Source organism: Camelus bactrianus, chromosome 4, assembly GCF_048773025.1.
Source record: "Camelus bactrianus isolate YW-2024 breed Bactrian camel chromosome 4, ASM4877302v1, whole genome shotgun sequence".
Lineage (NCBI taxonomy): Eukaryota > Metazoa > Chordata > Mammalia > Artiodactyla > Camelidae > Camelus > Camelus bactrianus.
Genome location: NC_133542.1, coordinates 44,474,806 through 44,496,163, shown reverse-complemented (window position 1 = coordinate 44,496,163; position 21,358 = coordinate 44,474,806). Strand labels below are relative to the sequence as shown.

General features: G+C 35.0%; 1 pseudogene; it reads right to left on the bottom strand.

Annotated features, from left to right (window-relative positions):
* Positions 1-17,110: 17,110 nt before the first annotated feature.
* Positions 17,111-20,096, bottom strand: LOC123616236 (large ribosomal subunit protein eL36-like; annotated as a pseudogene).
* Between the last annotated feature and the right edge of the window lie 1,262 nt (positions 20,097-21,358).

The window sequence follows — 21,358 nt, the reverse complement described above, 5'->3', positions numbered from 1 at the left end:
CATAGTCTGGGAACTGTTTGTAATTACAGTGGCAGAGAATAGCATAGTTTGCCTTTTATATTAAATTTTATTGGCTGTTCTGGACCAAAACAGTAGTATTTATTGTATGAATATTTTAAATGAGAATGCATTTGTTTGTTTATAAAGTAAACCTCATTAAATAAATACATTTGAAACATAATATGATTCCACTACCTGATAATTTTAATAGATGGGATAAGTTCAGTTTGGTTTGTAAGGATTACAACGTCACAGTGCTCACAACTACAGATACACTGTCAGTAATGAAACAAACTAAATCTTTTAACTTAATATGCCAAGCAAAATAAACCTATAAATTTTACTGGTTGAAAATTTGTGACTTTCTGACAAAGGCAGGCATTTAAGTATTTAAAATGTAATAAATTACCATTTTAAACATCTTTTTACTGCTATAAAGGATATTGAAAAAATATTTCCCTATATAAAAGTGAATATTTAGATGCACGAGTATGAATTTCCTCTTAATTGGACATTTACCAATGACAGTGTGTAAGTAGTTTTTATACATTGTCATTGATTTATCTTTGGTGCTAACAGCTTCTACCACACCTCTTCTAAGGTTTTGATTCAGTTCAACTTGAAAACACTTCTGAAATTGCAAAGAAAACCATTTAAACAGTTACTACTTGTAAGTATTTAATTTTATGACTCCAATACTGTGGAAACAAACAAAATGCAGAAATAAACTGGGTGATGATGTTGATAAAAGACTTTGATTATCATTCAAACCCCCAATTTTCAAATTTAGGTGTTAGTCCAAATAGCTAGGTTGTTCTCACTGATGTCTTTATAACAAATTAGTATTATAAATTATAAGCATAAAGTAATGTTATATATATAAGAAAGGATTTTAATTTTTGTAATTTGCAACCCCACATGAGATTTCAGTCTTTAAAGGGTTCAATACTGCTAAAAATGACCACTGATATGATCCAAGCTCCTCCCTTGGCAAATGATTTTGAAGGCTGGAACGACTAAGACACTGTGAAAGATCAGTCAGTCTTTCTGGGCTTCTCAATGTCTTTAATAAGCAAAAGTAATTGTGAATTTCCACAAGGGAAGATGTTCTATTGTCATGGTTTGTCTCAGAAGCAGATCCTAAGAAGATATTCGAATACTAGTGGCATTTTGGGGAGATGCAGAAATCACAGGTAGGGAATAGGAAAGTGAGAAAGGAAGAGAAGGCAGCCAATTAAGACTGTAGTGTTAAAACAGTTGTACTGAGGACAACTGGAGCATAATTCCACAGGGAACTTCTGGGACACAAGGCAGGATCTACACTGTAGAACTACCACATCTGAGGGGCAGGAAATCTCTCATTTTATACACCCACTGCTGTCAGGTACTGGAATGGACTTGCTCTAGTAGGTATGAATTCTGGGCACTTCCAAAACAGGCAGTGGGAAGTCAAGCCCAGCATAGAAGTGGGGAGGCCTGGGAATATGTGCAGAGCTCTAACAGCAGCTGCTACAAGTACACAGTTTTTCCTAAACTAATCTGATGACAGGATTCCTTTTTTATGGAGCACTAAAAAATTTACATTAGAACTTTATTGTCTTGGAAACACTGAAACCATACAGTGCTCTAATGAGCACTATAATATAAACAGTGCTTTCACACACATCATCTATTTTTAGTCTCAAAAACCAGGTATTATTATCTCCATTGTACAGACAAGAAAAACAGACATTTAGATAGGTTTATGGATACAGGTAGACCCAGAAAGCAAACTCAAGCTTCTGATCTTAAGATTCAAAATACAGCAATCGGCTTTTTGCAGAGAGCGTATTTTCAACTTATACAAAAATGTTTAGTATCTAGAGTAGGTTTTTGCCTTTTTATCCATGAAAGTTCTTATAAAGACCTTTTATTCTACTAAAATGACCTGCCACAATACCACATATACAGTTCTATGAATACTAGTAAGTAGATTTTTAAAAAATTTAGACAACTTTGAATTCTATGGTTACTATAGAGATAGGGAAGCTTGCTGTCACTTTAATGTACTATGCTGTCTATAGTATTACTGATAGGTACCTGAGATAGCCCTATAAATTTTAAGCTTTTATGTGCCTTCTATATTTCACAATATAGGATCACAATTTATAATGATATGAAGTTTTGTCATAGAAATTGTCAGCTAGCAAAGTCCAAATATATTTTAAAGATTTGCAGTTACTAACTGTACCAAAGGAAAAACAGAAAGTCTTCAAAAGCATACTGATCTATGATGTGGTGATTTTTAAGCTAATATTTATTGAGTATTTACTATGTTCCCAGCACTGCTCTAAGTAATTTATAGATATTTGTCCATGAGTCCTTAGAACAGTCCTCTGGTGTAAGTTGTCATCTACCCTACATAACAAATGAAAAAACTGAGGCACAAAGAAGTTAAATAATTTGCCCAACTTACACAGTTTATAAAGGGTAATGCCAAGATTTGAACCCATAAAATTTGGCTTCGTAGCTACATGCATAGACATCATGCCTATAAAGGCACACTCAAAAACACTATGCCATACTGGGCTTAACCACAGAGTTGCTCCATATATTAGCCCATTAAGAATTATTTAAGTTTTAATTCTTATTTAATCAGTGTAAAGAAAAGCAATTCTCAAATTTCTAAACAATCATTGCCGGATAAAAGATCATTTAAACTTGTGCCGGCATTGTGCATAATTATTTCCAGTAGACTTGACCCAAACTATCTTAGGCAAAATTTTAATTTTCTAAGCTCTCTCTGACATTTTATTCTCAAGGGCTTGTTAAAATTTTATTTACTGAAATAAAATCTCCATGTGTATAATTAGGGGCTGCATATGGAAAATGAAGGAAAGGGAGAAAGACAGAGAGAAAGAGAAAATATAGATAAATTCTCAGACTGAACTAGAAAATGTTAATAAGTTAGAAAGTCATTTTCTCACTAAAGCAATGGACATTACTCTGAACAGATGTTAATCTTGATTTGTTTAATAGATGTTCTCTTGAAAGAGTTATATGTTGATTTGACATATTTGTGAAACCACATATTAACTGATATCACTTTTGTTTGTTTGTTTGTTTTCCTATTGACCCAACCTTCAAAAGTGCTTTATCTCCTTTCTTAGTGATTGATCAAGTAGCCAATAAACATTAAAGCTGGCAGTGCAGTAGTAAACCTTCTTTGTAAATCAAGCATCCTTTAACAATAATACTAACATCTTTAGTTGGGCAAAGCAGGAAATAAGCAGACACTTCTTTTCTTGATGAGAATCCTACAGCCTTATAATACTGCATGTAGGGGAAAGGAGGCTAGTAATGGAGATGTCTGGGGGAAAATGAAGTCTTTCAAGAATACAGAAGGAAATCCTGAATGAAAGACTCCAGACAACAATGCAAGAACAGTCCATGACCTTGAGACCTCTCAATTAAAACTCTATTAACATCGAGGTAAATAGGCACAACTGCAGTAGAAAAGTCAATAAAGAGGAACAATGTGGATGCCAGGGTGGTGAGGTCAGCACCTCTGTGGTGACATCACACCAATAAATAACTTAAACATTAGAATCAGTAATCACACTGGCATCCTACCAACCCACTACATCCCATCTTACAATTGCCCATAGGTCTAAGAAATTACTCATCAAAATCATGAAAAGCCAGAGAGAGACAGTTTGGGGCATTATCTACTCCTGAGAAGTAAGGATAAAATAGATAGTTCAATGTTGGCTTATGTGGTTGATTTTCACTCTGCATCTCTTTAATTAAGAAAAAGACACCCACATTTTCAAACAGTCATCTAAATATGTAGATAATATAAAGTGATTACAAATATGAACAAGCTTTTAATTGTGTGTGTGTGTGTGTGTGTGTGTGTGTGTGTGGCTTAATGGGGATTTCAAGCTTAAAAAATACTCTGTATATGTGCACTTGAATATTTGTTTTCTTACCATGTGGCCATAGGTGGGTATTCTTTTAGTTTTGAGAGCAGTTCATATCCTTCAACTCACATAAAAAAGAACTGAGTCATTCTCTGGAAGAAGTTTTTAATCTGTTGCCAATTGCCCATTCAAAGGAGAGTAATTCATACTCACAAATATTAATGTAAATGTTTGTAGTCAAAAGGGTGTGTTTAAGTAGCAATATGTTAGCCGACACTGTATTTTAAAAATCACTATGGTACTTTAAATTTCAACTAGCCTAAAGTCAAACTGACCAAATACTGAGGCAGGCAAATATCTGACTCATTTGGTTGAGGTCTCTATGTCGGATTTTAGTCACAGAAGGAAAACTAGACAACTGCTCCCATTTTATGATATTGGTAGACAAGTCTTATAATATTTATCAATCAATCAATCAATCAATCAATCATGGTTCCTGAACTCAAGAAGCGTTCACTTCATCTGCAGGGATGGAAATGATTCAGCATCAAAGAGAGGAGGCAGAACTTGACCTGAACCTTGAGGTATGAGTATAGATAAGAAATTCAGAGGGAAATAAGTTTTTCAAGGTAAAGGAACAGAATGAATTGGTGACAATAGGCATGGCAGATGGGGATAAGAAGAAGATGGGAAGGAGTTCTGTGTGATGGGAAGAGAGTCTATATTGGAGAATCATGGAAATATGTTTGAATAGGTAGAACAGGACTAATCTAAAAGTTTCTATTGTTAATAATAATAGATATAATTAATAATAATAGTAATAATAATTTCTATTATTTAAAGTTTCTATTATTCCAACAATTTGGAAAACCTGTTGTTTTTTAAGTCATCAGTGATCAGAATGAGCTTGAAAGTTTATTTTCATTGTTTTGTATATCATATTCCTTCCTTATTCTTTAATTAAGAATCTGTGTGTAGATGATCTTAACACACTTATTGGGGTTTTTAAAAGTTGGGCTTTTTCAATTTATTCTTATGGTATTGGTATTTTTGGTTTTGTTTGTGTTTTTTTCTAGAGGGCCAATATAAAAATCTCTTTATATTCTCTTATTTTGTGGCACTTTTATCAGCTATAGTCTAAACTGTGGAAACTTCTAGTTTTCAATCTGTCTAGCATGTAAAGAGTTGGAATTTATCACTCCCAACCACATAACAAGGAAAAAGCTGAAAAAAAAAAAAAGCTGAAAAAACACCCCTAAAAATCAACAACTCTTTTTAGATTTATAAGAGATTTATAAGAGAGCTGAGGTCCCAGGGCTAACACTGCCCAAAAATTGAAGAGACAAACAGGCAGATACAGAGAATCACTATTTACCAGATCAGAAACCAGTGCCAGAGAAGAAAAACCTAAACAGTAATTAATTAATTGCTGGAGTTTCAAAGTCGACAAGTTTGAGAATTTAAAACTCAGGGAGGTCCAGCCTTAGTGGGGACCTCCACACTTTCATGAGTGTATCTCCACAAGCCCTACCAGTTTCCTCTCACAGTGAAGACTTGAGAAAAATCCTCTTGCTTCTAGTAAGAGGAGGGGAAAAACAGTCATTTTGAAATATGCCCAGAGCATTCTCTTTAATAAGGCCTGCCCTCAAGAGAAACTTCTTTACCAGAGCCTACTCAACTGGGAATTTATCCAAAGACTAACCATCCTGGGGGAAGGGAAATATTCAACTAAAGTTTCCCTAACCTTCCTGTCCTACCTAAAGAGGAAAAAATAAAACAAAACTGAGAAGTGCTTGTGAAAATCACAGCTTAGGGGCACAGGCTCATTAAAAGACTAAAACCTAACCAAAGAACTATAGAATTCTTCCCTGTCCATTTTACCTTATTCATATCAACTTGGGACCCTGCAAAACAATGAAAGAACCATGCATCCCAAACCATTCCCAATTTTTAAGAAGTCTCTAGAGAAATTCAAAGACAACAGGGGAGACAAAAACAAAGACAACAGAGGAAATTTTAACCTCTCACATAATAGCTAGAGTAAACAGTAAACACGGCCTAACCCCTAGCCAGAAAAATATAAAACCTCCGAAAAGGCCTATTTATCTCAGTGTTTTTACCCACTACATCATGTCCTGTTTTGGACAAAAAAATTACAAGGCATACTAAAAGAAAAAAAATACAATTTGATAAGATATCTATTACTCAAACAGTGATGTGTCTCCTTCTCTCTAAATTAGAAATAATAATTGTACCTGCCTTGCTAAAGCTGAGGTGTGGATGATATGAAAAATATTAGCAACCAGAAGAACACAGGCACTAGCCAGTCTGAACCAGAGGTAAAAAATCAGTCCAGTCATATGACTGCCTATAGGTAAATTTCCTAGTTCTAGCATATGTTAAATGAGATAGTACAAGCAAAGCATTGCCCACTGTGCCTGATACAGGCCAAGCATTCAATAAATATGAACTCATGTTGAAAACAGAAATTAAATATGGAATCATTCATATTTGGATTTGGAGTTAGATGAGATCAAATAAAAGCAAGATGGAAACAAACAAGGAAGGATGAGGTCCTGTATGAGTGCCTCCAAACACATGACTAATGTTCTGAGCTTACTTTTATTTATTGGTTGGTACATAGAACAAGGGAGTTTCATTGACTCAGAGAACAAAAGTCAAGTCAACAATACCCAGAAAGGATACATGAACTCACCCCATGTCACACAGTAATTAAGGAGACACAGCCAGAAGAAAAATTCAGGCTTCTTAATTCTCCAAAATACCTCTATAACATAATAACTATTTAAATTTATATGTATTTTTATTTGACGGTTTCCAAAATATTTTGACATGCATTATCTCATTTTCAATGATAATTAATGAATAAACAAACAGATGCACTAGCCTTTGGAGAAAACAAAACAAAACAAAACCTAACAGAAATATAGCTGGATTTCAAATCCACTTTGTGGTGATCCAAATTTAAAGAACATGTTGTTTTAAATGCCATAGTTCAAGAACTGGGCAAGTTCAATACATATCAATGCAAATATGTTAGATGCAGCACAGACAGTTGCCATAGTAATCTCCATATGATGGATGGATGGATAGATTAAAATTTTGTTTTGAGCTTTTGAAAACCAAAATACTACACAAGCAAAAATTGCCTGAAATCATATCTCACAAAAGAATCTTTCCTAGTAATACTCAAGACACATCAAAAATGTATCTCAAAAAAGAGCCTTATGTAACAATGGATTCATCAATTAAAACTTTGACTTGGTTTTCTCCTTTTATGAAATGGAAAATGTAAGCCAGAAAATATAGTAGTTAAAAGCCTAGACTCTGGAACCTGGAGTCTTGGCTTCATCCCCTCTTAGATGTGGGCCTTCAGGCAAGCTGCTTGACCTTAATATGCCTCTGCTCCATTTATTAAATGGGTATATAAAGTATCCACTTCATATGGTTGCTGTGAGAACTGAATGAGTTGGTGCATGTAACGGCCCTACAAAAGTGCTTAGCACAGAGTACCTCCTCAATAGTTGCTAGTTTTATTGCTGTATTCCTTACTGCCTCTTGATTTCTCCATGTGACTTTCAAAAGAATTTTTTAACTTCTGTTCTGTCTTACTATCGGGCATGTAGCAAGGGCTTTTTAGATTGGGTGCTCTGGGTAGGAATGTGAGCATTAGAAAGTAACAATACAAAACATCACCCATGGAAACTAAAAAATAAAATAAAATAAAATAAAATAAAATAAAATAAAATAAAGTAAAATAGAGGGTTTTTTCCTCAAATAAGAAACCCCGAGTTAGGTGACTGCTGGCATTAATTCATGGCTCGCTGAGGTCGGGGCTGCATCTGTGCATCTCTTGATCTGTACTTGGAGCTGCTTTAACACCAGGCATTCAAGGCAGGGAGATGATGGAAAGGAAAACAGTAGCTCCAGCAACATCTGTCCCTTTGATTAGGAAAACAAAAATCCCCAAAATCTCCAACAGTCCTCCACTCATGTCTCATTGGCCAGAACTCTGCCACTTCCTCTCCTAGCTACAAGGAAGGCTGAGGAAGTTACTCTTCAGCTGGGCATTCTGCCATCCTCTTCAAAATTAGGATTCTGTTGGCAAGGAGAAGGAGGAATGGATAGTGTTTGCCACAGGTGCATGGGGGATCTTGCAGCATCTGATAAAAAGAATTCATTAGGTAATGTTCCCTTGAACACTTTGAGAATAAAATGAAATATGTAATGTCTAGATAGTTTTAGCTGCCAGCTAAAGCACATATTTTGCCTCCTCTTTCTTTCTGAATTTATTCCCTCTGTACTTGGTACTCTCATTCTGCCTATAATCAAAATTTGGGAATTGCCATATGAGGGTTAATGCAGCCACATTGCCAATGAAGGCAATCACTGCTGGGTTGCTGTGGTGCCTCTGCAGGTGTATGTAAAGGTATCAGGAACAAAAATCTAAAACACTCACTTGCAGTCTCCCATTGCTTTGCTCCAGAATCCACATCTATTCTGTCTCTGCAATGCACATAATCAAAGGAGTGCAGGTGCTCAGCCTGATTGAATTCAGCCTGCTTCCCTCCAGATTACAGCAATTCTCGTTCAGGGGAGTCGTACAGTGGATGTGATGGAAGAGTCTTCTCCCTAATTATGGAGATTTGTCATTGGTGTTGGGGGTTATTTTTTGTATTATTTACACTATTCTGTCTGGTGGTAATATCTTTGCCTACCAGTGACAATTACATTGCTCTTGATTGGTGCAGATCAGTAGTTTGTGATAGTTCTGAAAAGCCAGTGTGCAGCACATGTCACTGGCAGACATATTAATGCTGGCGACAAGGAATGCATGTGATGTAACACGATTAGATGGCACTAAGATAAAGGACCATCTTGAAGCCCATGAATAACCAAGAAGCAGCAAGGTGACAACTATCAATTATTTATTGCCCTTGTCCAGTATATTATTAACAGCTCCAGGAAAGCACACAGTCTTTCTTTCCTGCTCTCTCTCCCTCATGTTAATGCTTGGCTCCTCAGCTTATGGGAGGTTATATCCTAAGGGAGACATTTTGCTCTCAGCTACCATTAGACAATCCAGAGAAAAAGTGAAATGACCTCAAGACAGACTACATTCAGCTTTTTTGGCCACCAGAAAAGATGTATCACTCTCTCCTCTCCACTAGTGATTCCTCTTATCACCTTCACGTGCAAAGCCTCCTCTTTACACTTCTTCCCTTAAGGTCAGTGGACTGCTGATTTAACAACGGCTCCCACTTTCAGGGGAGAATTTGATATTCTGGGATTAAATTTCATGCACATACCTGTAAGTTAGGCCCTCATTCCATAGGGAGTTGGTTATGGTTTTATAACCAATTCACTGCTAAATCAGAAAGAGACTATTTTATATCTTAGTTTATATGAAGCATAAAAAAGTTATAAATAGGTACCAATTAGGATGCTCTTAGTTGCAAGTGATAGGCAATCTGTCTCAAAATGATTTTAAACAATAAGCAAAATTATCTGGCCTATGCAGACACTCAGTAATGTCAAGTATGCAGAGTCTTTTCACCTCTCTATTCTGCAATCCATAGTGTTAGTTCCCCTCAAGGTTCTAAGATCAAACAAGGAAGGCTCTGTTCTTTCTCATTTCTGTTTAGCACGCACGAGAGAGAAAACCTCCCCTCAACTAAGGAGAAAAAGGGGCTGCCTCTAGATTGACTTAACTACTAAGGTCATGTGCTCATCACTAGCAGCCCCCAGGGGAATATCACATGTAGACAGACATACATTTGGTCTCTAGGACCAATTATGGCAAAAGGTGTTGAGAATATATTGGCCAGTTTAGACTCATCTAAATCCACCCCTGGAGCTGGAGATAATGATCCCTGAATGACGTAAGCTATTAGGGAGTGGATACTTTAACAAATTTCAAGTTATATAGAAAAGGAACTAACAGCATACAGTATGTGAGATAAATGTTTATGAAGCACTTTAGAGTTCTTCCCATTGAGTAGACATATAAAAAGATAATTTTATTTACATAAAACATGTTGTCTAATCCTAAGAAGTTACACATTCTAGAGATTTTGTTGAAGATAGAATTATAGCCCCAAATTTATATAGCCATATAATTATTGCATATACTTATTCTGTTGTATGTTTAATGTTAAAGTGGCTACCATATTGGTACTATGTGGATCTTTTATATAAAAACAGAGTTGTGAAAATCTCGAGAGGTCATCTGAATCCTGTCCTCAGGTAAAATTTTCATCTTCACATTTACTTGGGTATTAGTTCATATATTTACTCATTGTTCATTCATTAAATTTATAAGGTGACTAGAACATACAAGACACTGTATTAAGACATATTTTTTAAAGGAATTCAATAAAGAACTATTCTTCACTAATAAACACCTACTGTATGTTATATACTAAGGACATCATCATGGTCTTTGAGGAGATTACAGTTCTGGGAAGAAGACCTACAGGTAATGAAGGGCACAAAGGGAAAACACAGATTTATACCAGCTCGGTGGCAAGAAGATATGTACCAAGGATCTTCCTGGGTGAGGTGATAAATAAACTGAGTCTCAAAGAATTAGCCATGTATAAAACCAGGAAGAACAGAACATGGAAAGCAGAAATTATTGTAACTTCATATTATTAACATGAGACAGAGTAGCAGAAGTTGAGACCATACTGGAAGAGAGGAGCTGAAGTCTCCAGCTGCAAGGTACTGTGATAGGGCCAACGGCAGGAAGCCATGGAAGTAGAAGCAGCTCAGCCTATCTGGCACTTCGTAGCCCATTTTGACAACTGTGTGGAAGATGGAGTATAAGAGAGAATTTTATGAAGATATTTTAAAGGACACCCACTGTGAGGAAATCAAAATGCAATTTTTATTGAACAGCCACAAAATGTGACACATTGTGCTACTTTCACATAATAATCTTTTAACCGTTACAACAATTTTGAGAGATCGTTTTTGATAGGTTTTTAATAGAAGGAGACAGTTCTAGGGAGGAGAATGGAAGGAGGAACATAGCTGTCCCAGGATTACAGAGCTAGTAAATGTGATTACTAAGTTGAATATGTGGTGGCAATTATGAAAGCTGGATCCAATTTGGAAGAACAAAGGTGAAATCAGGATACGAAATGGGTTTTCCAGGATTCTTAGTTCAGCTGAATATTCTTTTATACAACATGGGCCTTTAAGCTTAATAATATTAAAAGTAGTAATGACACATAGAGGTTACAAAGTATTTTATATTTACATCTTCATTATAACTAACTTAGTTCATTCATACTCTAGTCAGTCTACTTTACTTATACAAAGAATATTATAATAACAGCACAGAGCACATGCTATGTGTCAGAATGCCTGCTAAGATCCTTACCTGCACTTATCTCCTGTTCATATCTACATCAAACATATTAGGTAGGTATTATCTTATCCTTCTCTTTACAGATAAACATACTCAAGTCAGGGAGGATTGGTAAGTTGTTTGCCAAAGATCATAACAGGCATCAGTAACATAGGTGAAATAAGATTTTGTCAGTATGACTTCAAAACTCAGGCTTTTAACAATTTCACTTTGCAGCTTCCTGATTCCAGGCACATTTTTGAGAATCCACTTGGGGTCTAACCTATACTAAGTTTGCTGGTGGTTATAAAGAATGCATAATTTCCAACTTCTCTTGCCTGTAAGGTATGGTTAACACATGGAAATAATTTCTTAAATAGCACTAAACAGAGTATAATACAGTACCAAACAATGTAGTGTAGATTACCATAGCTTTAGGAGTTCAAAGAAGAATGAGATCAAAGTGGTCTGATGTAGTCAGGGCAAGTTTTAAAGGATGTGATCCTTGAACTGACTCTTTGAAGAATGGTTAAGATTTCTCTAGATAAGTAAATAGAAGGGGGGAAAAAGCCATTATATGACGAGAGGAAAGCATTAAGGAAGCAAGGTTTTTGCACTGAAAGGATAATTTCCTAAAAAACTACCAGGAAACTTTCAGGAGACAACACAGAAATAAATCTAGGTGACCAATTTGCTGATGATTTTTTTGATACAACATCAAACGCATGATCCATAAAAGAAAAAATTGATAAATTGGACTTCTTAAAATTAAAAACCTCTGTTCTGTGCAAGACATTGTTAACAAAATGAAAAGACAAGCCACAGACTGGGAGAAAATATTTGCAAAACATATACCTGATAAAGGATTTGTATCCAAAATATACAAAGAACTATTAAAACTCAACAGTAAGAAACCAATTCAATTAAAAAAATGGCAAAAGACCTGAATAGACACCTGACCAAAGAAGATACACAAATGGCAAAAAAAAAAAAAAAAAAAAAGCGTAAGGAAAGATGCTCAACATCATATTTATTTGGGAATTGAAAATTAAACTTATTAGAATCACTAAAATACAAGACATTGACAACAAATGCTGGTGAGGATATTAAACAACAGGAACTCTCATTCATTGCTGGCAGGAAGGCAAAATGGTACGGCCACTTTGGAAGATAGTTTGGCAGTTTCTTACAGAGCTAAACATAGGCTTGCCATAAGATCCAGAAACCACACTCTTAGAAGTGAATTGAATCGTACACTCAAAAACCACACATAAATGTTTACAGCAGCTTTACTCATAATTGCCAGAACTTTGAAACAACCGCATATCCTTCATGAGGTGAATGGATAAACAAACTGTGGTATATCCATGTAACGGCATACTATTCAGTGCTAAAATGAAATGAGCTATCAAGCCATTAAAAACATGGAAGAAATTTAAATGTATATTACTAAGTAAAAGAAGCCAGTCTGAAAAGTATACATATTGTAGGATTCCAACTATATGACATTCTGGAAAAGGCAAAAATATGGAGACAGTAAAAATTTCAGTGGTTGTCAGGGACTCAGAGGGAAGGGATAGGAATGCATAGATGGAGTACTGGGCATTTTTAGGGCAGAGAAACTAATCAGTATGATACTGTAATGGTGGATATATAACATTACAAATTTGTCAAAACCTATAGAATGTACAACACCAAGAGTGAAGTCTAATGTAAATTATGAGCTTCTGTTAATAAAACTGTATCAGTATTGGTTCATTAATTGTAACAGAAGCACCACACTAATGCAACACGTTAATAATAGGTGAAACTGTGGGGTTAAGGTAAAGTGATAAGAGGTATATGGCAATTCTCTATACTTAATGAGTAATTTTTCTGTAAACCTAAAACTGCTCTAAAAATAAAGCCTTTAAAAAAAAACTGATAGAAAAATTCTATGCTCAATTTTGCCAAATCTGTTTTTAAGCCACCGTGTTCATTTTTATGTCCATTCACAATATAGGACATCCACAAATATTCAGTATTTACAACATTAGTTCCTTGCGTATGTTCCACCCTGCCTGTAGTTCTTCCAGATGCAATGATACATTGTTTCTCCTTTTTTATTTTTATTTTTATTTACCTTTTTTTTTTTAAATGGAGGTATTGGGGATTGAATGCAGGACCTTGCCCATGCTAAGCACACACTCTACCACTGAGCTATATAGTCCCACCTCTCTCCTTTTTCAGCCTCACTTCATCTTTTTGACTTAACTCTTAGCCTTATTTCTCTGAGTTTTTATATTTTTATAGGGTGGGGTAGTATGTATGTATCTATGTGTACACATATTATACTCAACAAGTGTATATATATAAACACAGTAATACTGAATATAGTCAACACGAAATGACAAGACTAAAGTCCACTGCAAACTAAATAATAATAACAACAAACATGTATCTGGCACTCTTTTAAACACTTTTCATAGGCTAACAAATTTAATCATGACAGCAATAGCAACATCGAATTAAATCAAACTCCATACTAAACTTTAATGATGTTAATTATTAAAATTTTAAGATTAATAAAATAGTCATGGGTTGAAGGTCACATTTAAAGTATGTGTTTTCTGCTTTTCTGATTCTGTTGACCCTTGATTATTGAACAGTTCCTCAGCCTAATGTTGACATTAGCCTAGCATCAAATATTAACCTATTATACATAGTGTTAAGCAAATTACAGTTGCCCAAGACTCCAAGCTTGACAGAAATTAGGTAAAGTCAAAGATATCTGAAGTGACATTCAATGGAAAATTTCCACAATATATAAAGATTATACATTACAAAACCAGTTTTTTCTCACAGACTATCATTAGATACACATTTATAATGATGGTAGTAAGCATGAGAAAGGGCTGGGGAGATGTTCATGGTCTGGTAACATTATGTTATTACTACATTATCTATCTATCTGTTTATTAGGCTGTGTGTATATATATATATATATATTATTCCATACTATTCTATATACTATTACATATGTTATATACTATATTATGCTTGCTTTACATATATGAAAAATTATTTCTCTTGCATATGAAATATCTCCAGTTGAAACTAAGAATACACAGACAACAATAAAAAGCTAGTTATATGCCTGTATGGATATCTCACCTTTTCTAACAGCTCTTTATTCTTGTAATATAGAATCTAGTGAGATTACTTGGCAGTGTCTTCTGGCTTCAATTATGTCCTGTGTAATTTTGTAAGCATTAGAAAACTCTTCAAATTGGGATGACGGAGGAAAGGATTAATTCGCTTATGAATTGGCTTTCTGTGCTAGTCAATAAAATTTAAAATATACATACATACACAAAGATAATACATACATACAATACATACACACAGGGAAAGGATTAGTTCTTTATCTTTCTCTCTAAATATCCCACAGCCTTTCTTGGTAATATCTTTTAAATACCCTCCATTCCTAGGGAAAGAGCCATGATTTCAGGTCCTGGCTGGGAATATAGTTTTTCCCATTCTAGATTTTGATTTCCTAAGACGCTTCAATTTTAACCTCTGGAACTCAGGTATACTTTATTGATTGACTGATTTAATCAAAGTATAGTTGACTTACAATATCGTATTAGTTTCAGATGTACAACATAATGATTTGATATTTTTATACATTATGCACCATATAAATTTATTAAAATACTATTAACTATTTTCTCTGTGCTATACATTATACCCCCATGGCTTATTTTATAACTGGTAGTATGGACTTCTTAATCTTCATCTATTTTGTCCATCCTCTCACCCTACTCCCTCCTGGCAACCACTAGTTTGTTCTCTGTACTTACAAGACTGTTTCTGTTTTGTTATATTTGGTCATTTGTTTTGTATTCCAGGTTCCACATATAAGTAAAAATACAGTATTTGTCTTTGTCTGACTTATTTCAGTAAGCATAATACTCTACAGGTCCATCCATGTTGTCACAAATGCCAAGATTTCATTGTTTTTATGGCTCAGTAGTATTCAATTCCATTCCAAGGGGATGTATATCTCACATCTTCTTTATCCACTCCTCTGTTTATGGACAGTTAGGTTGCTTCAGATTTTGACTATCATAAATAATGCTGCTATGAACACTGGAGTGCATATATCTTTTCAAATTAGTGTTCATTTTCTTTGCATAAATTGCTGAATTTCATGGTGGTTCTATTTTTAATTTTATGAGGAACCTTCATACTGTTTCCCATAGTGGCTATATCAATTTGCATGCCTGCCAGCAGTGCAAGAGGGTTCCCTTTCCTCCACATCCTCACCAACACTTGTTACTTGTTGTTGTTTTGATACTAACCATTCTGATTTGTGCAAAGTGATATCTCATTGCAGTTTTGATGTGCGTTACCCTATTGATTAGTGATACTGAGCGTCTTTTCATGCATCTGTTGGCCATCTGTATGTCTTCTTTGGAAAAATGTCTATTCAGGTCCTCTACCCATTTTTATATCAGATTTTTTATTATGAGTTGTATAAGTTCTTTATATATTTTCAATATTAACCTCTTATCAAACATAGCATTTGCAAATATCTGCTCTCATTCAGTAGATTGCCCTTTTCTTTTTGTTGATGGTTTCGTTTGCTATGCAAGAGCTTTTTAGTTTGCTGTGGTCAAATTTGTTTATTTTTGCTTTTTTTGCCTGAGGAGACAGATCCAAAAATACATTGCTAAGACTGATGTCAAAGAGCAAACTGCCTATGTTTTCTTCCAGTTTTACAGTTTCAGATCTTATTTTTAAGTGTTTAATTCACTTTAAGTTTATTTTTGTGCGTCATGTAACAAAATGGTCTAGTTTCATTTTTTTTTTTTACAAGTAGCTGTCCAGCTTTCCCAACACTATTGAAGAGACTGCCCCTTTCCCCACTGTGTATTCTTGCCTCCTTGGTTGTAAACTAATTGACCACATATGCATGGGTTTATTCCTGGGCTCTGTATTCTGTTTCATTGATCTATGTGTCTTTTTTTGTGCCAGTGCCATAATGGCTTGATTTCTATAGTCTTGTAATACAATTTGAAGTCAGGGTGAATATCATACTTCCAGCTTTGTTCTTCTTTCTCAGGATTTCTTTGGCTATTTGGGATCTTTTGTGGTTTTATACAAATTTTAGAATTATTTTTTCTAATTCTGTAAACAATAATATGGGTACTTTGACAGGGATTGCACTGAATCTGTAGACTGCTTTGGGTACTATGGACATTTTAACAGTATTATTTATTCTGACCCATGAGCATGGTGTATCTTTCCATTTCTTTGTTTCATCTTTAATTTCTTTTATCAATACCTTATAGTCTTTTTCTTCCTTGGTTAAATCTATTCCTAGGTGTTTTATACTTTTTGATGTAAATGTAAATGGAATTTTTTTCTTAATTTCTCTTTCTGATAGTTAATTATTAGTATAAAGAAATGCAACAGATTTCTGTTTATTTTGTATCTTACAACTGTACTAAATTTATTTATTACTTCTAATAGTTTTGGGTGGGTTTTTAAAGATTTTCTATATACAGCATCATGTTATCTGTAAATAGTGAAAGACTTACTTCCTCCTTTTCCATTTGGATGCCCTTTATCTCTTTTCCTTGTCTGACTATTGTGGCTAGTATTTCCAACACTATGGTGGCAAGAGTGGGCATCCTGTCCTTTTTCTCATCTTAGAAGGAAAGTTTTCAGCTTTTCTCCATTCAGCATAATGTTAGCCATGGCTATATTTTAAATTTTATCCATCACATATGGCCTTTTTTATGTTGAGATATGTTCCCTCTATACAACTTTGTTGAGAGGTTTGTTTTTAAATCATGAATGGATTTTGAATTTTGTTAAATGCTTTATCTGCATCTATTGAGATAATCAAGTAATTTTTGTCTATCCTTTTGTTAATGTGGTGCTGTATCACATCGATTTACAGATATTGAACCATCATAATGTATCACAGATAAATTATAATCCTCTTAGTGTATTTTAAAGTTTAGTTTGCTAATATTTTGTTGAGGATTTTTACATCTATATTCATGTTCGTCAGGTGCATATACTGGCTTATAGTTTTCTTTTTTTGTAGTTTTCTTTTTTTCTTTGTCTAGTTTTGGTATCAGAGTGATGTTGGCTTTGTAGAATAAGTTGGAAGCATTCTCTCCTCTTAAATCTTTTGGAATATTTGAGGATAGGTGCTAACTCTTCTTTAATCACTTGACAGAATTCATTCATGAAGCCATATGGTCTTGAACTTTGCTGGGAATTTTTTGGTTACTGATTCAATCTCATTACTAGCATTCAGTCTGTTCAGGTTTTCTATTTCTTACTGACTCTGTCTTTAGAAGACTGTATGTTTCTAGGAATTTATCCATTCCTAGATATCTAATTTGTTGGTGTATAACTGTTCATAGTATTCTCCTATGATTATATTTCTGTGATATCAGTTGTAATTTCTCCTCTTTCATTTCTAATTTTATTTAGACTCTCTTTTTTTCTTGATGTGTCTGGCTACAGGTTTGTCAATTTTATCTTTTCAAAGAACCAGCTCTTAGTTTCATTACTTTTTTTCCTTTTTTAAAAAAAAATCCCTGTTTCATTTATTTCCATTCTGTTCTTTATTATTACCTTCCTTTTACTAACTTTGAGCTTGGGTTGTTCTTTTTCTAATTCCTTCAGGTGTAAAGTTAGGTTGCTTATTTGAGATTTTTCTTGTTTCTTGAGCTAGGCATGTATCTCTGTGAACTTTCTTCTTAGACCTGCTTTTGCTGCATCCCAAAGATTTTGGAATGTTGTATTTCTACTTTCATTTGTCTCAAGGTACTTTTTGATTTCCTCTTTGATTTTTTCATTGTTCCATTTTTTTTAATAGCATGTTTTTTAATCTCCACATTTTCTCCCTATAATTAATGTCTAGTATCATACCATTGTGGTTAGAAAAGATACTTGATATGATTTCAATCTTCTTAAATTTATTGAGAATTTGTTTTGTGTTCCAGTATGTGACCTATCCTGGAGAATGTTTCAGGTGCACTTGAAAAGAATTTATATTCTCATGGAGTTTTTTTGGTGGTTGTTTTGCTTTTTTTTTTTTTTTTTTCTGAAAATGTTTTATTATGTGAAGATGGGAGTGGCTCAGTCCTTCTTGGCAGCCGCTTTCCTCATGGCGGCCAGGACGCTGCTCAGCTCTCTCCTTCTCTTGGCAGGGATGTGTGTCCCACTCATTTCTCGATGAACTTAAGGGCCTGCTTGTCCTTGGAGACTCTGGGCAGCTCCATGGCCTGCTGCTTATAAGAGGCGAGGCCACACACCTCCTGGATCATGTCCCGCATGAACCTGGTGTGCTTGGTGAGGCGTCCACAGCAGCGGCTGTGCCTCAGCTTGCTCACGTTCTTGGTTACCTTGTGGCCTTCAATGAGGCCCATGGCCATGGGGTAGCACAAAGCCATGGCTGCCTCTCTCCTATGGCTGCCACGGCAGAAGAGCCTCATGTTTTTGATTGGACTGTTTTATAGATATCTATTTGGGCATTCTGGTCTAATGTGTTGTTTAAGGCCAGTGTTTCCTTATTGATTTTCTGCCTGATCTATATATTAATGTAAGTGGGATATTAAAGTTCCCTACTGTATTGTATTACTGTCAAAGTTTCCCTTTATGTCCGTCAATATTTGGTTTATGTATTTAGTGCCTGTCATATTTGCTTTATGTGTTTAGGTGCTCCTCTGTTGGAGGCACATAAATTTACAAGTGTTATATCCTCTTCTTGGATTGACCCCTTTATCATTATGTAATGTCCTTCTTTGTATTTTGTTATGGTCTTTGTTTTAAAGTCTTTTTCTGATATGAGTATTGCTACCCCAGCTTTTTTCATTTCCATTTACATGGAATATCTTTTTCCATCCTTTTGCTTCTAGTCTGTAGCTCTGAAGTAAATCTGTTGTATGCAGCATATAGATGGGTCTTTCTTTTTCCATACATTCAGCTGGCCTGTGTCTTTTGATTGGAGTGTTAATTGCATTTACATTTAAAGTGATTATTAATGGCTAAGCACTTATTGCCATTTTGTTCATTATTTTATGGTGGGTTTTTTGTTTGTTCGTTTTTGGTTTTGTTTTTTTTTTAGTTCTTCTCTGTTCCTTTCTTCTTTTAGTTTCTTCTCCTGTGGTTTAGTATTTTCTTTAGTTTTATGTTTCAGTTACTTTCTCTTTTTTTATGTTATCTATTATAGGCTTTTGGTTTGCGGTTATCATAAGGTTCATATGTATCAACCTATACACATAGCTATTTGTTTTAAGCTGATGTTCACTTAAGTTTGAACATATTCTAAAAGCTCTACATTTTTTACTCCCCACTTCATGTTTTTGAAGTCATATTTTACATCTTGTTATTTTGTGTATCCCTTAACTTTTCATTGTAACCTTTCACTCATAGTTGATTTTATGTCTTTTGCCTTCTAACCTTTCTAGTAGCTTTTTAAGTGGTTGAGCCACTGCCTTTACCATATATTAGTGACATTTTTTTTCTTTCATATATATTCTTATTTTTAGGTATGGCCCTTTCTTTTTCACTTAAAGAAAATCCCTTAATATTTCTTATAAGGTAGATTTAGTGGTAATTAACTTTTTCAATTTTTGTTTATCTGAGAAACTCTTTGTCTCTCCTTCAGTCTTCAATTCTGAATGATAATCCTGCCAGGTAGTGTACCCTTAATTGTAGGTTTTTACCTTTCAGTATTTTAAGTATATCATGGTACTGCTTTCTGGTCTGCAAAGTTTCTTCTGAAAAATTGGTTAATAGCCTTCTTGGGGTTATCCTGTATGTGACTCATTTTTCCTTTGCTGCCTTTAAATTTTTCCCTTTATCTTTAACTTTTGCTATTTTAATTGGAATATGTCTTGGTAATCACTTTGGGTTCATCTGGTTTGGAACTCTCTATACCTTCTGGACCTGAATATTTTTCTTTTCTAGGATAGGAAAGTTTTCAGTCATTATTTCATCAAATAAGTTTTCTCCCACTTTGTCTCTTCTCCTTCTGGGATTCCTATAATATGAATGTTAGTATGCTTGATGCTGTCCTAGAGGTCCCTAAACTATCCTCATTTTAAAAATTTTTTTTCCTTTTTGCTTTTCTAATTAGGTGATTTCTACTATCTATCTCCCAGGTTGCTTATGTATTATTCTATTACATTTAATCTACTATTGATTCCCTATAGCGCATTTTTCATTTCAGATGTTGTATTCTTCATCTATGATTTGTTTGTTTGTTTGTTTGTTTTCCATATTTTCTAACTCTCTGTTGAAGTTCTCACTGTGTTTCTCCATTTTTCTGCCAAATTCAGTAAGAATTTTTATGACCATTTCTTTGAACTCTTTACCAGGTAAATCACTCATCTCCATTTCATTAGGGTTTTTAGGGCGGGTTATCTTTTCTTTCATTTTGAACAAATTCCTTTGTCTTTTCATTTTGTTTAACTTTCTGTATTTGTTTCTATGAATTATGTGAAACAGTGACCTCCCCCAGTCTTGAAGGTGTGACCCAGTGTAGGAATATCCTTATGAAAACCACATGTCCCCAGAGCTGGAGCAGATGTCAACCAGGACTTTTCCTGGGTTGCACTGGGGGCTGTTGCCTTGGCAGGGGGGCTGGAGTTTGAGCTGGGCATGGACCAGGGATTTTCTCAGGGTGCAACAGGAGTCCACCACCTTGGCATGAGGGCTGGAGCTTGATCTAGATGCAGGCCAGCGGGTGTTGCTGGGGCAGTGTTGGCAGGTAAGCTAGAGCAGCAGGCGCTTTCCAAATTGCTACCTCTGCGCTGGGACTCAGAGTGAGTGAGTTTATGCATAACCTCTTTAAGTACTGAGTCTCAGTTTCCTGAGACTCTCCCTCAGGCTCTCCTGGAAGTAAACTCCACTGGTTTTCAAAGCCAGTAATGGGTGTTCATATTCCTGGTGTCAGACCCCAGGGCCGGGGTTCCCAGTATGGAGCTAAATCCTTCACTCCTCAGAGAAGACCTCCAAGTTTGTGATATCTCCTTCTGTTTGTGGGTCTCTGCATTAGGAGTATGGGTCC